At 46.5% G+C, this 13,544-nt stretch overlaps 1 long non-coding RNA gene across 1 annotated transcript; it reads right to left on the reverse strand.

The window, feature by feature from the left end:
• Positions 1 to 1,212: 1,212 nt before the first annotated feature.
• LOC141568168 (uncharacterized) lies at positions 1,213 to 9,738 on the reverse strand. Its single transcript, XR_012491209.2, has 3 exons — positions 9,519 to 9,738; positions 9,071 to 9,193; positions 1,213 to 2,402 (listed from the first exon to the last, which is right to left on the reverse strand). It is a non-coding gene; the product is annotated as an uncharacterized LOC141568168 (long non-coding RNA).
• Positions 9,739 to 13,544: the final 3,806 nt, after the last annotated feature.

A 13,544-nucleotide genomic window follows, 5' to 3' on the forward strand; every position in this document is an offset into this window, starting at 1 on the left:
AAGCACTGCAGGGAGCCTAATTCTGGCTTCTCCCTTCCTCCCAAGCACCAGTCTCCCACCAGGACCTCCTATTGGCTGAACGTACAGGAAACCAGAGTGCAAGGGAGCCTGAGAAATGTAGTCCACAGGGCCAGGCCCCTGAACACAGAGCAGAGCAGGGAAGGGTTAGGGATGGATTGATGACAAATGGGACAGTCTCCACTGCTGTAAAATGGAGATGAAAAGGTCGCCTATGCTTACTTGCGTGCAAGATGGCCTTAGCTGACATCTTTGAGTCTCTTCTGACCAATACAGTGGAGGGGATAAGCAGTGAGGGACAAGGCACTATCTGTCAGTCCCCATCAGGAGGGATAGTGGAAGAATGACCTTAAGTGGCACCTCAGGTTACTTGACCTGCAGTCTGGGGAGCCAGCATGAATGGATTCTCAACACTTGACTTTCCCTGCACAGTTGTTCTTGAGTGGCCCTGCCAGCCAGAGCTGGAGTCTAACTCCTGTTAGCAGGACCAGACAGACAGCAATCTGGAGAAATAACAATAGCAGCAGTTGTTGATGAAGCATCTACTAGCCTAGGCACTAAGCTTCATGCTTGAATGGACTATTTCATTTAAACCTTTTAACAACCCTCTAAGATAAGCACTAATGGCATCCCCAGAAAACCCAGGAAAAAAAATTATTATAGTGGAAAAAAAAGTGTCTTCCAGGTGTCCACAAATAACTGAACAGAGTCAAAGTTCTGAAACTGAGAACAAGAACATCCCAGGTCTGAGTATGCAGTGTGACTGCTTGAGACCAAATTAGATCCTTGGTCAACATAATTTTCTATTAAATGAATAGAAAAAAAAAATTAACTTCTGGATCTGTTCTATGTAATAAAGCATGTGTTATCACTATAGGTGTTTTCATTCAATATTTATTGTGATTCAACATTGTAAAAGTTTCACGTGACATCATATTTTAGAGGAAAAAATGGAAGATTGGAGAGGTAGCGTAACATGCCCAGGGTCACACAGCTCGTCAACGAGAGACACTCACTGAGGGAGTGACTACTAATTAACCCATACACACACTATTGACATTTCCCCACCTATCCAGTCATGTTCAAGTCTCCTGGCCCCCTGAGCCAAGGTGGACAGCATCACAAGGCCAAATACAAACTGGGAAGGCACTAGCATGTACTGCTAGCTCTACATTATGTCAACACAAAGAATACATTGTCTGCGAATGGAAGGAGGTCAGTACGCACCCCCAGTAGTAGAGTGGACAGTCAACTCTCAGCAGCCTCTCTGGCTCGCCCTGGCTTTTCCATTTGACCAATGAAAAAACCACATCATGAAGGGACTGTGGAGCTCTCTGGTCTTCCGTATCATTTTCAGGCCCAGAGAGGGTGGGTGAGTTTCCCAAGGTCACACAGCTGGTGAGAGGAGAACCACAGACCACCACCACATGCAGCTGCAAATCTGCTTCATGACCTGCTTCCTCTCTCTGTTGAATGCCCTTTTGCTACTACAGAGTTTCGATAGTTTAAACCTAGAAGGCAGAATGGCTTGGATTGAGCTTTTCACACATTCCTTTACATGTTAAGGCAAGATTTTACTCTTGAACTGAAAGTAGGAATTTATTAAGTTTGGTTTAAGACATAACTCTCTTGCTCCTCCCCACCGTAAATACATTAGGACCCTTTTTTCCCACACACACAAAAAATAATTCTACAGGGTAGTAAAGAGGAATTGGTGAGTTTTTTTGTTTCTGATAAGATATTTCCCCAAAAAAGCAATTAAGTTTTTGCTGCTCTGACCTAGCCATGTGGTTTCATGGGACAGGCAAAGTCAAAGGACGGGAGTGCTCATCTTAGCATAGTTCTACGGCCACACAATCCAGGTCTATTGTCCAACTCTTCTATCGGTGATCCAGTGAGTCCACGTCTTCCACTTCCTATAGGATGTGCTTAGGGGAGGATTAATGCTCAGCCAGAACTGGTGTATTGTCGGGGTCGGCACTGCTGATACCTGGAGCTCGAGCTCATGGTTGAGAAGCTACAGGGAACAAGGGGGTATTTCTACCTCACTCAGAGATGGACAATCCAGTCAAAAGCCAAGTTATTTCTGAATGCAAAGATGGTATTTTACCAGTTAGCTTTTGTTACATAACAAACCACCCCAACACTTTAGTGGTTTAAAACAACCACCATTTACATGATTCTACAGGTTAGCAAATTTGGGTTGGGCTCAGCGGGGTGAGTCTTTTGACCCCAGCTGGGCTCACTTCCATATCTTTGTCTGGCTGCTGGGTGTGCCGGACCTGGCTGATCAAAGATGGCTCAGCTGAGATGGTGTGCCTCTGCTCCACGTGTCCCCTCATTCTCAGCAGGGTAGCCTGGGCTTTATACATCTGGCAGGATCCCTAGACAAAAACAGAAGTACTCAAGGCCTCCTGAGGCCCAGGTTTAGAATGGTCATAAAGTCATCTCCACCATAATCCAATAACTAAGTCAAGTCACAAGTCCAAGCCTGATTCAAAGATTGAGAAATTAGCCCCAGGTCTTGGTAGGGAAAACTGCAAAGTCACATTGCAAAGGGGAATGGTTATAGGGAGGAGAGAAGGACTGTCACCACGTTCGCAATTGATCTTCCCCAGAGGTCCATTCTAAATTCTTCCAGGAATAAAATTCTTCTAGCAGGGGCTCCAGAAAAAAACAAAACAAAAAAACAATGTTGAATTGAGTCCATCCAAGCAAGGATTCTGTGGCACCAGTCCAGTGTGCACCTACTAAGTGCAAGCCTGAAGTGTAAGCAGTGGGCAGACCCGTAAGCAGAGCTGAGGTTAAGTACTGGTTCAAAAGAGCCAACTGTTAAATATTCAGGAACTTTGTGAGCCCATTGTTAAACTAGCATAGTTTGAAATTGGTCACAGTGAGAGTATTTACACCATGGAAATTGGCAAGCGCTACAAATCAGAATACTTTTTTTCCAGAGACGTTGTTTATAGTATACTAATGCCCTTAGGCCAAAACCAATAGTGTCTCTTCCAATCTAAGGAGTAAAGGGGGACAGCTACACAGTGAAAGATTATAACACCCCAATCAGAACGTGATGAGTACAGTACAAGAAGTAAATTGCGAGACTAGAGACTTAGAAGAAAAAGAACTCAGACCGTGTTTCCCCAAAAATAAGACCAGGTCTTATATTAACTTTTGCTCCAAAAGACACATTAGGGCTTATGTTCAGGGGGTGTCATCCTGAAAAGTCATGCTAGGGTTATTTTCCAGTTAGGTCTTATTTTCAAGGAAACATGGTAGTTCATGGGGAGGTGGCATTTTAGCTGGGCCTTGAATAAATAGGATAAATAAAGACTACCCTGAGAAGACAGCACAGGCAAAGGTTGAGACTGGGGCTGAGACCACTAGTGTATTGTTTAGTATCGGTTTAGCTTTCAGTAACAGAAAACCCAAAGAAACAGAAGTTTAATTCTCTCCCCATGGTGATTTTGGGAAGTAAGTGGTCTAGCACAGGCACCCAGCTCTGCCCTCTATTCAGCCCTTTACTACACCTTATGCTCTAGAGTCTCAGAGAACTTCTCCCTCTCTTTCCCCTTCTTGGGAGCTGCAGGTTGTCCAATGGCCATCGATTTGACACCCAGATTTCCCCCTTGCTAGTTGTGTGAGCTTAGACAAGTTGTTTAATCTTTCTGAATTCTAGTTTCTAATTAATAAAAATGGAGCAAGAGTTACTCACAGGGTCACAAGGATTCAGCAGGTGGGGCTTGTGCAGACCCTAGCATGGTAGAAAAGTGGAGTATGTGTTTATGAAAGAGACAGACAGGCAGAGATTCATTCTTTCCTTCTTCCCATACCCAAGCCAACCCCTTTATTGACCTCCCTCTCTCTATGCTTTGAAGAGCTAGGTGCTCTCCGTCCCAGGCGTGGGTGAGTAGACCGTGGTGGCCGAGCCTTGTGGAGTTTGATTCTACGTGGGCAGCTATGCTGAACCTTGACCACATCAGTGGCTTCGCTGAGGTAGTCACTTCAAACAAAAGGGTCTATGTGAATGCCAGGCTATCTACTTTCACTGTAGCCCACATCACCAGGAGGAGGCTGTGCCAGCCACACTTGCCTGGAGGGGCCTTTTTGGGAAACAGTGCTGACCCCTCCAGGGTTAAGGGGTAGGGCTACCTGGTTGTGGCAGCCCCGGGTACAAGTGGGAAGGGGTGAAGGCAGGAAGTCCACTGGGTCAGTGATCCAAGCAAATATTTGGCAGATCAATGCTCAAGGTTGACCTTGACAGTTCATCAATCCAGTCATGAGGAAGTGGCTTCCGGCCACTCCGCCCCGCACCTCCCTTCACTGCAGCCTTCAGGGATGGTTGTTTCTGGCTACAGTCAGGGGCTTACCCAGCCTCCCAGCCCCTGTCTTAGAGCTCCCTGCCCTGACTGTCTCACTCCAGGTGGTCCCAGGACAACCACTTTCTCCTCCACAGTGAGTGGCTAGAGGAGGCAAGCACCAGGCTCTGTGCAGTGCCCCTCTTTGCGAAAGGCCACCCCACTCACTCCCCAAGCCACCTGGGCACATATCCCTGCCCCCTGCAGCTGACACGGATGTCCCTTTCCCCAGCCCCTGTAGGAGATAGCCTCCTAAGCCCTGTGGAGAGAGCCTCAGAGGGAGGTGAGGGAGCTGGACCCACATCCTGGCTGTGGCTGGAGTGGGAGTCCTGTACTTTCTCAGAAAGCTGCTGAGCGTTGCCCAGAGCCAAGAGCCAAGAGTTCAGCACTGCCTCTCAGAGCACTTTGTTCCACTTACTGGAGGGCTAAAAATACACTGGCACTGCCAAAGGCAGCCCTTGAGAGCCCAGGAGAGCCCGCAGTGGGGAACAGTTATCCTAGCACCTGGCACAATTAAAAGAAGAAATGCAGTCCTTCCTTCAACACAGAATTAGCCAGCCTCCAGGGCACCCACCCCCCCCAACCCCTTTGTCTCCAAGATTTTCCCTTTGTTTCTACTTTTTAGATGTGTGGACTTCCCTGCACCCCAGCTCTGTCCCTGCCTCCTTTTCTCTCCCCTGCCTGGACCACCTTCTTCCCTGGGTGGAGCCTATGGCCTACATGACTGCTTTTACAAACATCTAAACGGCAGCTCTCCTGAAAAATGCCCAGGAAGCTTCAAATTCTTCTAGCAAAGTCACAGTTAGCAACAAGGCTTAAAGCGAAAATCCCCTTAGTGGTCAATAATCCAGTGGTTTAAACTCAAAAGACATGTATTGACACCCTGCCTCGATCAATCTTAATCTTTTTAGGACTTCAAGCTTCTCTGAGAATCTGATGAAAGCTATGGACCCAGAAAAGTTGCTCGTAAGAAGCATTCTCCAAGCAATTTTAGGGACTTTGTAGACAGTAGGTTCATTCAGGACCCCACACACATCCCCTTAAGTGAGGAACACTTGATGTTCTGGAAGCCAGGCACTGAGCTAGACTCTGAGAGGGACAGATGAATCAGACAGAGGACATGCATGCAGGCAAATACCAGCCAGCATCACAAGTATGGAGAGATAAGAACCAAAGGCTATGGGTCTAGGGAGCAACATGTAACTAGTGTGTGGAGAAGAAGAAGAATTTACATTTGAATGGAGTTTTGAAAGACAAACACGATTTACCAGAAAGAAAATGTAGAGTTAGAGAATTTGTGTACAGAATTTGTGTTCATAGGAGGGCATAAAAGAGAAAAGTTGTTTGGAGCAGGGCTTGTACAGGATATGAAGGGCAGATATATTGCTTTTCTATTGCTGTGTGACAAACGACCACAAACTTAGAGGCTTAAAACAGCACACACTAATTATCTCACAGTTTCTGTGTATCAAGACTGACCTTAGCTCGGCTTGGTTTTCAGCTCACTAGGTACAAACAGTGTTGGCTGAGGCTGTGATCCCACTTGAGGCTTAACAAGGGGAAAATCTGCTTCCCAGTTCATTCAGATGGTTGGCAGAGTTCATTCCCTTGGGACTCCAGGACTGAGAGTCCCAGCTTCCTACAGGCTTGAGGCTGGAAGTTGCTTTTGGCTCCTAAAGGCACCCAAAGTTCCCAGAGGCTGCCTGCCTTGTGGTCTTCTCCACAGGAAGTTCACAACCTGGCCATTGGCTTTTTCAAGGCCAGCAGGACAATGTCTCTCAATAAAGTCAGCTAATACAGAATCTTATATAACATAGCCTAATCAAAGGAGTGACATCCCACCATCTTTGCTATATTCCATTGGCTAGCAGCAGGTCAGAGGTTCTACCAGCATTTACGGGGAGGGATTACACAGGGGATAACAATGAAGGGTGGAGACTATGGGGCCATCTTAACAATCTGCCCATCACAGTATGACTTAGCTGGAAAGAGAGAGAGAGCCCTACTGTGAAGGCCCTTGTAGGCCAGAGTTAGGACTTTATTCTGTGTGAGACAGAAATCCACTGAAACGGGATGGAGAGGGAAGCAAAGAGGTTATTGTCATTTCAAAGGTGATTGCCATGGTTTGAGGGGAAAGAATGAGGGGCTGTGGCCATGGGGATGAGAAGAAAGACCTGATAACCACAGGGCTAACCCTCATTACCTTCTAGTCTCTGCTGTCACCTGATTGGTAAGGCTCTCCCTGTGTACCTGACATAAAATAATCATCTTGCCTCCTCTCCCTGCGCCTCACCCAGCCTTACTGTCTCACAGCATTTACCACCATTTATTGTACTCTTTATCTGCTTGTTGTCTTTCTCCCCCTTGTAGAATGTAAGGACTCTGTTTAGCTTACTATTGTATCTCCAGCCACCACAACAGTGCCTGGAGTACAGTACATACCGAATAAACATTTACTAACTAAAAGAATGAATGAATGATGAGTTCAAAAAATATTCCAGCAATAAACTTTCTAGAACTTCATACAATTAAAATGTGGCAGTGAAAGAAGGGTACATTAGTGATGCTCTAATGTTTCTGTCTTGATACATATATTGCATGGTGATGCTCAGTGTCATGGGAAGGAATAGAGCAAAATGGGAAGTAGACACTAAGCTTAACTTTGGTCCAGTGAAACTGTGGTTGTTAGGAATCAGCCAGGTTGGGAAATCTAGTGGGAAGTGATGATTCTAGTGGGAATGTGAGATTCAGAGCTCATGAGGTAAGTAGGAAACAAAGGAATAGATTCTGTAGTCACTGCTAGAAGGGAATAGATGAGGTCATGGGTTCAGTGAGAGGAGAGAACAAAGGACGCATACTGGGAAGAAGAAGAATCCAGCCTGAGATGTAGAAGAATATGTGAGGTGCCAAAGAAAGAGTTCCAAGAAGGCAGGCAGGTATGATCAATACTACAGAGAGGCCAAGCAAACAAAATGAGACCTGAAAGGATTTGGTGATTAGAGGTTACCGGTGGCCACGTGAGAATAATCTCAGAGGAGTGGAGGTTTCCAGGTGAATGAGAGGCTGTAAGTCATTCCTTCAAGAAGGAATTTGTGGGCCGGCCTGGTGGCTCAGGCGCTTAGAGCTCCATGCTCCTAACTCCAAAGGGTACCGGTTCAATTCCCACATGGGCCAGTGGGCTCTCACCCAAAAGGTTGCCAGTTCGATTCCTCGACTCCTGCAAGGGATGGTGGGCAGCACCCCCTGTAACTAGCAATGGCAACTGGACATGGAGCTGAGCTGCTAAGACTGAAAGGATAACAACTTGAAGCTGAATGGCACCCTCCACAACTAAGATTGAAAGGACAGCTTGACTTGGAAAACAGGCCTGGAAGTACACACTGTTCCCCAATAAAGTCCTGTTTAAAAAAAAAAAGGAATTTGGGATAATGCTGAGAACAGATTTGATGATGAGGAAGGAGGGGGCGGGGAAAGAGATGGATCCAATAGTGAGTGAAGAATATTCTGGGATAGACAAAAGTTGCTAGCCTAAAATCACAGACTTAGCAAACTCACCTGAATATTCCCTTCCCATTTTGCCCCAAGCCTCCTATCCATACAGGCACAAGAAGAGCTGGAGAAAGAAGAGACTTGGGCAGAGAACACGTCTGGGTCCCTTGAACTTGACCCCAACTTTGGGCTTGTCCTAGCTGTTAAGAGAAGCTTAAAAGGAAATAGTCAGTGGGATCTAGTGGAGCTCTGAGGCTCCTGGATTGTACATGGAATAGCCTGGCTCTCACCTTTTTCTCCAGGATTGGACCCCATTTACAGCCCTGTGGCAGATGGCATTTTCCAAAACATGATCATAACTATATTTTCCATTCCATGTGTTCTTTTACAATGTGACTTTCACACTCTCCCATCAAGTGGTGAGGTTTATGTCCCTTCACCTTGAACCTGGCGGGACTTTGTGACCACCTCAACTAGTAGAGTCCAGTGAAAAACCATGTTGGGTGACCTCATCCTTGTGGTTGGACCTCATGATTGAAGAGGGCCATGCAGCTTCCCCAGGGACATGTGTTTGAAGCACTGAGCCACTGTGTAATAATTCCAGTTTTCCTAAAACCACCACAAAGAGAGACCCCTCCAGCCCATCTTCAACTGAACTCCCAGCCAACACATCCAGCCACACCTCTCACCATGACTCATGACCATAATCTGTCTTGTTCCCTGGGGGGTTCACAAGGCCCTGCCCCTTCACGCCTGCTGTGCATTCCCTGTGAATTCCCATATGCACCCCACCCAAGCCCCAGAGTAAGTGATCGGCAAGCAGGCCCGGGGCAGAATATCCACCCAGAATAGGTCCTGTTGGCAGTGGGCACAGATCACCTGCTCAGCTCCCAGATCCCCACCCACTCCACTCCAGGAAACGTGGAAAGTCCTGAGGCCATCCGAGGCCCAGCTGCTCTCCAGGAAGAACTGGGCAGTCTGCCCAGAATTACACAAAATGGACTTTGAGCTGATTATCCAAGCTGTACTAACGCCCCCACCTTCTTAGGAAGGGCACTCTTTCCAGAACCAAGGCCACAACTTGTCACGAAAGCCAGATGTTGGCAGAGCAGGACAGCTGCGGTGGGAGGGGCCCCTGGGGGTAAACGAGGCACATCCCTGATACCCTCCCCACCTCAGTCAGGAAAGGGGAAGGAGACACTCACATGCAGGGAGGGCCTTCATTCCTCCTTATTGTAGGCAGCCCAGCTGCTTCTGAGGCATCTGGGACACATCCCCGTCATCTGAGTCTTTAGAAGTGAGATGAATAGAGAGTTTGGGTAGCAAAACTGTTAAAATAAAAGTCAGGGAAAAATTGTTTCATATCCTGTATTTGCATTAAGATAGATGTAACCTGTACCCATAGGGCATTGTCATGCGGGAGACCCTGCTCGCTGCGCCATTTGTCGTGCGGGAGACCCTGCTCGCTGCGCCATTTGTCGTGCGGGAGACCCTGCTCGCTGCGCCATTTGTCGTGCGGGAGACCCTGCTCGCTGCGCCATTTGTCGTGCAGGGAGGCCTGCGGGATCTCTGCTCCTGCTCCCCATACAAGAACGCAGGATATGGTGAGGCCAAAAAGGAACACCCACGGAGCCATAGGTAGGGGAGTCATACCACTATATTCTCTCTGGCGGCACTATACTCTCACTGGCGGCTGGATGCACACTGTCCGCAAACCGCCATCCACACTTGCCAGCCCAGCCGCCATCTTCTTGCTAGCCCCATTCTTTCTCTCTCTACTCCTAGCGTAGCCACAGCAGTTATATTAGTGGCTAATGGCTCAATGGCTACAGCTGACGGCCAACCAGCCCCAGCTGATGGCCATCTACTACCCGAGCCAGCACCCCTCCACGTGAGGCCGAGAGCCTGTAAACTACTTTCTGGGGCTCTGCCCCCACAGGCATTTAAGATAGAACTTGACTTATTGTTTAAGTTGCTTGATTCTTAGTTATCTATTCTTTCAATAAATATTTATTGAGCATCTAATGTTTGCAAGTACCATAAGAAAAAGACATATGTGATAATATATGAAGGATATTTCTAGAAGAGTGTTTCTCAACCAGGGCTCCCCAGGGACATTTGTCAATATTTGGCAACATTTTTCGCATCTAGTGGTAGACATTTGTGGTAGTAGTAGAGGCCAGTGATGCTGCTAAATATTGACAATGCTCAGGACAGCCCCATGACATAGGATCATTTGGTCAGAAATGTCATTAGTACTGAGACTGAGAAATCCTGGTCGAGAATATACAAGAAACAGATGAATGGTGATTACCTGTGGGGAATGGGAAGGAAGACCAGGATACATGGATGTATAAGATGATCCATATGCGTTGTACGACCTTTTGAACCATTTTGCATTGAGCTTCTTAACAAGTGTATATATTACTTTTTTTTTTTAAGAATAACTGTGTCTTGAGTTAGCCATAATTATTTGGTGGTCTGCTGATTATTAGGGGAAAGGAATTCGAAGAGGAGGGAAAATCAGGGCCTGCACAGTACCTGTTGCCTACATCCCATGAATCTATCTAGCCTCCTCAAGACCAGGTTTTCTCAACATCAGCACCACTGACATTACGGACCAGATCATTCTTGTGGGGAGCCATCCTGTACATTGTAAGATGTTTTGCAGCATCCCTGGCTTCTATGTACTTGATACCAGTAGCACCCTCTCCCTAGTCGTGACAACCAAAAATATTTCCAGATGTTTCTAAATGTCCTGAGGAGTCAAAATCACCCCTGTTTGGGAACCACTGTGCTAGACTTACTCTGTGCAAATCTAAACACAAAGAAGTCCTCATGCACTGATCTCACAGACTTACAGTCCAGCTGGGTCCTCAATTAGACACATAACCACTCAAACTGGCCTAAGGACATGGAGAGAGTAGACAGTGCATGGAGCAAGGGGTGGGAGTGCCTAAGCAACCTGTGGGAAGTGTTACTCATGGATCCTGGTGTGTAAAGAGGGGCCTCGGGGCTCCTCTGAACCATCCACCCATTTCACAGAGGAGGAAATAGAGCAGAGGAGTGATGTGGTGAAAGACACAGTGAATGATGGTTGGGTGGACCTGGGACGACTCTGTTCCCTATAGCATTCCCAGATGTCTGTCTGTCAGAGACCTTTTTTATTCTTCATCCACTCCCTGGCTCCATGAGCACCCCAGAGCCTCCTGGTCTTCTCCCACCCCTTGAAAGTGGATCACCTATGATGGCATATGACTAGCATGATATGTTTTTTGCATCACCCTGTCTTTCTAGATAAGCAATCACTGTTCCCTAGCACAGCAGTGGGCTCCAGTGGAAAATGACTTGTGTATGGACACACAGAGAGGTGTCTCCTCCAGGCTGGAGGACCGCGCCAGCATCTGGGCACAGCAGACCCAGAAAATGTCCTGGGCTATGACCATTTCTGCAGCCTTGGGCAGCTGAGGCCTGGAGAAACCAAGTTTACAAAACTCTTCAACTTTTTCACAAAAAAGGTCAACAAGGAGAAATGGCATAAGAATCAAAACCCACCTTGTTTCAAGTCAGGGTTCAGCCTGGCCTTAGTCAATGAAGTCAACCAAGGCAGTCTGTCCTTTCTTTCCTTCTAGTATGAAAAGCACATTGCTTTTCCTATGGTTAAAAACCTAGGCTTTGAAACCAGACTGCCTGTGTTTAAACCCCATTTTGCTACTTCCTGGCTGTGTGATTTCAGAGAAGATACTTAACTTCTCTGAGCCTGAAGAGCTGCATCAATAAAGTGGATATAATAACAGTGACCTCTTCATTGTATAATTAGAGTCAGCTGAGATAAAACACGTGCTGTTCTTAGCCCAGTGACCAGCACATGGTAACCATGAGTTGCATGATTTCTGCTGCTATTAGTTTATTACTAATCATAAATGTAATAATAAATAATTTACCGTGGCTCATGAGCTGATAGGTGGAGCCAGATACAAATTTTCACAAATGAATTCAAGTTTGGGGACAAAGGGGTTGGAAAATTAACAAGAAATTTCTGGTCGTTTGTATAACATCCCCCTCAACCCGCATCCCGCTCCCCCCACACACACACCACCCATTTCACATTGGAAAATAAAAGGATCTTTTAAAAATACGTTTGAATGGCATTTTAGCTTATCTGTACATCTAAGATACAATTGCCCTGTTTTTGGTTTCGGCTGTTTTCCGGCTGCGGTGTTTTTCTCATTGATCAGAGAGAAATCCCCAAGGTCTGGCAAAGGAAGCTTTTAATTGCTCTGGATGGACCGATTTTTGGCTTAACTGCTCAAGCATATAATTGAGTGAGAAAGAGAGAAAGAATGAATCACTTTGAGATTGCTCTGCGATAAATATATAGTCAGACCTCCCCTTCTTGACCAGACCTAAAAGATCTCTGGCTGGGCTCCCACAAGCCCTGGAGAAGGAGAGCACAAAGCAGAAACCATTTTCCTGATCGTTATCAAAATAATGATAAGTGATAATAATAACCACTATCCTTTATCAGATGTGCTTACTATAGGCTGAATCTCCCAAAAAGCAGACCCTGAGACAGACATTCTAGTCAATCTACTTTATTTGGAAGAGATCCTCGAGGCACTAGGAAGGGAGTGGGAAAGTGAGACCGAGAATAGAAGTCAGTCAATAAAGGGTGTGTTTTTGAACAGGTTACCACTGGGGCTCCTGGAGTTTAATTCCCCTGGGAACTGTGGGGGCCAGTACAAAACACACACTTTAGCAACATCTTGTTCAAGGGATGAGAGATGAGGGAAGCGGGGAATTTATACCCCAAGCCCATCAGTCTCTGGGTGAGGACTGCTCCTGGGGTATTAATGCACGGGCACTCACAGCCATCCCCAATGCAGGTAGCCAGAGAAAGCCCTGGGTCAGAGTCACAAGAGATAGCAGTCAGGAGTAGGGAAAGGGGATGTTTGAAGAAAGGGGGTCATCAACAGCACCTAAATAAAAAACGCAAAAATACGAGTCCCCATATCCTCAGTCAAAAGAGCCAAGGATATGTGACCAAACTGAATATATAATCTTTGTTAAAGTCAATGAAATAGTTAAACATCTATTTCTAACAATTAATTTATTACCTACACGGCATGCCTACAATTATATATTACATGTGCTGATATATTAATTTAGAGGCGTTGCTTTCTTCACCCTCATTCCAGGACTCAATTTCATAGCAGTTCCTCCAAGTCATCTTTGCACTCAGGATCTATGTCATCATCAAAGCTACCCTTTGAGTCATTGGAGTTTTCTGAGCATAACTTTTCCTCTCCCTCCTTCTCTGTTCTTGGTGATATAGCATTTTTGGAATCTGGAGGATGCTTTCAGTGGAATTTTTATCCCAAGCCTGCAGCACCTATTTGCATACCATTAGGGCAGCTGGTTGTTCCATTCATCCCTGAGGTGTCATGCATGGCCTCAGTAATATAACCACTGACATAGTGTGGGGACAGAGCCCGGAGTGCAGATTCCAGGCTCTTGGCCTCACGTGGAAAGGTGCTCACTCGGGTAGTAAATGGCCATCAACTGTGATTGGATGGCCATCAGCTGTGGCTAGTTGACCATCAGCTGTAACCAGTGAGCCATTGGCCACTAATATAACTGCCGTGGCTACGCTGCAGAAAATGGGGGCTAGCAAGGGTG

This window comes from Rhinolophus sinicus, chromosome 13, assembly GCF_057876585.1.
Source record: "Rhinolophus sinicus isolate RSI-liver-muscle chromosome 13, RSI-T2T, whole genome shotgun sequence".
Lineage (NCBI taxonomy): Eukaryota > Metazoa > Chordata > Mammalia > Chiroptera > Rhinolophidae > Rhinolophus > Rhinolophus sinicus.